The sequence below is a fragment of the Pseudophryne corroboree genome, chromosome 8 (assembly GCF_028390025.1).
Source record: "Pseudophryne corroboree isolate aPseCor3 chromosome 8, aPseCor3.hap2, whole genome shotgun sequence".
Lineage (NCBI taxonomy): Eukaryota > Metazoa > Chordata > Amphibia > Anura > Myobatrachidae > Pseudophryne > Pseudophryne corroboree.
Genome location: NC_086451.1, coordinates 336,878,289 through 336,882,563, shown reverse-complemented (window position 1 = coordinate 336,882,563; position 4,275 = coordinate 336,878,289). Strand labels below are relative to the sequence as shown.

At 40.7% G+C, this 4,275-nt stretch overlaps 1 pseudogene; it reads left to right on the top strand.

Annotated features, from left to right (window-relative positions):
• Nucleotides 1–952: 952 nt before the first annotated feature.
• LOC134951177 (5S ribosomal RNA) lies at nucleotides 953–1,071 on the top strand (annotated as a pseudogene).
• The last annotated feature ends 3,204 nt before the right edge of the window (nucleotides 1,072–4,275 follow it).

The window sequence follows — 4,275 nt, the reverse complement described above, 5'->3', positions numbered from 1 at the left end:
ATGTGTAATGGGCATTACGGTGTGGCATAATGTATCACAGACATTGCGGTGTCATAATGTGTCACAGGCATTACGGTGTGTGGCATACTATATCACGGGCATTGTGGTATGTGGTATAATGTCTCAGGGGCATTGCAGTGTGGCATAATGTATAATGGGCATTGCAGTGTGTGGCATAGGGTATAACGGGCATTGCGGTATGTGTCACAGGCATTACGGTGTATGGTATACTATATCACGGGCATTGTGATATGTGGTATAATGTCTCAGGGTCATTGCAGTGTGTGGCATAATGTATCACGGACATTGCGGTGTGTGTCATAATGTGTCAGGCATTACGGTGTGTTGTATACAATATCAGTAATTCAGGTGTTGAAAATCCCTAATTGTAAACAAAATTACCACAGGCAATGTAGGTCACTGGAGATAATTTAAATCAATACAATTATTGGAAGTAAAACGATATTTGACAATCCTATGTAATTCAGGTGCTGAAAATCCCTAACAAAATTACCACAAGCAATGTATGTCACTGGAGATAATTTGAAACAAAAAGTAAGAGGTAAAGTAATATATAAATGTCAAAAAATTATGTAATTCAGTATTTTTGACATTTATATATTACTTTACCTCTTACTTTTTGTGACCTACATTGCCTGTGGTAATTTTGTTTACAATTAGGGATTTTCAACACCTGAATTACATAGGATTGTCAAATATTGTTTTGCTTCCAACAATTGTAACTATCACTGGCCTCTTTTCTGGTTCAGGATATTACTATTTATTATTATTATTTTTTTTTAATTTTTTTTATCAAAATGTTGCTTTCATTCTGACAGTCTGATTTTTGACTACTCAAAACCTCAGAGGTAAAAGAATTATATATATTTTCTGTTATTCACATCCTAGGTCCCAATACAATCGGAAAACAGTGCGCCTAGGAGATAAATCTACCTACGGTCAGACCGCACTGAGTATGCCCAAACTCGTCTGATCTTGGAAGCCAAGCACTGCAGGGCCTGGTCAGTACCTGGATAGGAAACTACCAGGGAATACTAGGTACCGTAGGTATTTTATTCTCCAATATTTAATACAATCCTGGGACCCACGACAGGAACTTGATCACAGGTTCCTGGCACCAATTGATTACATTAGACCTGAGGGAGTGACCTCATTCTATGTATTCCTATTATAGAGGACATAAGTGTAAGATATCATTATTTTGAATGAGGGACCACTTATTTTCGCTCATGCCGCCCACATTTTAGTACATCAATACTTGTGAATTTTGATGTTCCTTGAATAAGGACGCTTGCTCTCGCTTCTCTCTCTTAAGTATACACTAATAAAAGTTATGTTTTAATAAATTCATCATTACAAATTTTCAAGTGTGCCCTGGAAAAGGCCTATAGTTGCTTTTTTGTCCTTTTTCTTTAAAGGGCCATACATGTTGCATTGCAGTGTGTAGCATAATGTATAACGGGCATTGCGATTCCTGTCATAATGTGTCACAGGCATTACGGTGTGTGGCATAATGTTGGGGGCATTACGGTGTGTGCATATTGTGTCATGTGCATTATTGTGTGCGGCATAATGTCTAAGGGCCATTGCAGTATGTGGCATAATGTATACTGGGCATTACTATAAGGAGGAAAAATGACAAATAATGTAAGGGGCATGAATCAGAATTATTTTTCTTTCCTGTGGTGGCTAACGTCTGGGCGTGCAGGTTGCAAAACTGGGGTATAAGGTAGTCCTTTTCCTGCAATGCCACGCCCCTTTAGGCGAAGCCACGCCCATTTCAACGAAGCCACACACCCTTTTTGCGGCACACGCGCCTTCGGCGCGCGCATGTTTGTCCCTTTACTAGTGCCAATTATGGGGGATGGGGGGGGGGGGGGGGTCGCCGAAGAATTTTTTGGCTTGTGGGAGAAAAATTTCTAGTTACGCCACTGACCCTACAAGAGGTGGGGTGTACTGCATTGTGGATGTGATGCTTAAAACATTCCATCTCCTATGTGTATGCTTAGTTTGGTACTAGCCATCAGTATCAGTGTGCACTTACACACGTCTTCATAGCCTGGGTTCTCATGATGCTTTGTCCCAGCTCCATCTTGCTTTATAACATGTCGGCCTTTTCCTCTACTTTATGCCCCACAAGCCCCACCTCTTATTCTCTGCTTTATGCGCCACAGAGCATAATTTGCAACCCCAGGTTTTTTTAACCACATAACTGGCGTGGTCATATGGCTCCCTGGCAGAGATATCGCAGTCGTGAGCAGCCAACATCACTGCCAAATTTGCACCTTAACATACAAAGTAAATGGCACTCTGGGGCGCATGCACCAGCATAATAATGCAAGGAGGGGAACTTCAGTTCCTAACTGAGCACTAAAATGCTCATCTATGCGAGTGCAGATATCAGCTGCAGCAAGCTGACTTTTGGCACTGGGAGAGGGCAAGAGGGTGGGTAATGTTCCACAAAAAATGTATTGACTGGGGGACTTGCCACAGTGGGGCCTATGGACACTGGTGGGTATGGAGTAGGTTTTGGCATCTAAGTGGTCAACTAAATAAGTGGTAAGGCAGCTGTATAGTTTAGGGAACATGGAACGCCTGACAGGTTTTTTGGGTGAGCGAGCGTTATGACGGAGTGTTTTAGGATGAGTGTGGGATATGAGATCTACAGTATATGGGTCTCTTTCTTTAATTATATTGTTTTCATGTATTGGGCGGAATTCATATATTTTCTGCCAGCAGCTACTAGATGGCGCCCAAACAGAGCTATTCAATTGTAGCTCTGTTTGGGCGTGATGGCTGCCGGTGTCTGCATTTCAGCTCAAACTCCCGGGGTGGTGACCTGAAATGCATAAAAAACTACCCATTTGGGCACCTAAACTGCATTTTTCATTATCGCACCCAGCTCTTTAGTCAGGTTTAGCCACTTTACACAGTTAAACCCGACTTCTATGGACGCGAGCAGCACGATAATCAATTTAATTCCATCCATTATATGAGATTTTGAAAAGTTGAGTGAAGCAGGTTGCCTATCACTGATATCGCTGCTTCTGGCTGACAGTTTTTGTAGTTTTCACTCCAGCTGGTAATAGTATTTTCTTCAGCACTGCTGCAGCTATACTTTATCAAGTTGTGTATGTCCATTCAGATTTCTTATTTATCATTCCCAATTCAATTATTCCTTTGGATTTATAAAATGGTAAAAGCCATTTGTGGGGGTGTTTATATTTAACTACATTTTATATGGAAAATTAGAGTTTCAAATACTAATGCTGTGAAGACGTGTGTTCTAGTGTATAGTGTATGCTATTTTGTTGCATTATATTTTGATTGAATTGTGTAATATGAATTTCACATTTATACTGTAATGGGCCCTACACACTGGCCGATTACACTGAAAGATATGAACGATCTTGTTCATTAATGAACGAGATATCATTCATATATTTTAGTGTGCAGGCACCAACGATGAACCCCATGCTCGTTCATCGTTGGTGCCGGCTCGTTTAAACATGCAAGCCAATATGGACAATCTCATCCATATTAGCATGCAGAGCTATGGAGCTGGCTGATGGTGGGAATGAAGAAACTTCACTTCCCCCCCCCCCCACCACCAAGGCGTCCGTCGGCTGTTTCGGCCGTATCGGCCGTCGGCCACCTTGGCCAGCAATCGGCCAGTGTGTAGGGGCTATAAGTCAAGCTATAATTGGGTGCAAATACAGTATTAGCATTCTATACCCAATGTACTGTATGTCTAACATAGAAATACTAATATGTTTTCAGTTGGATGCATCTTGAGACTCAAAATTCACACCGTACAGTATTTCTACATGGGCATATAGGAGATGTTAATACATGTATGTTTCAGATTTTATATCAGGCCTTTGAGCGTAAAGCTAATAACATATAGATTTATTGCTGTTTTGACTAGCTTCGTACAATTTCTTATTCAAAAATGTAATTTTAAAATCTTTTTTAGTCAATTCCACTTATCAAAGATCTCTAAGTGAACTTCCTCATATTCAAGGCCCCATCTGTCAATGAGTTTTATGTGCGTATGTAAAATAGAAGCCCCTGTCTTTATTATTGATGTGAGCGTTATTTGTTTGCTGTGATATAGCAGCGCTATGTATTTATGCTTCATACTGTATGTCCATTTAAAATAAGCGCTCTGTGTATTAATCAACGCACGGCATTGTGAACCTGACGCTCTTTGTCATATTTGGAATTCTTCAAGGGGTTGCCTGTTTTACAAGT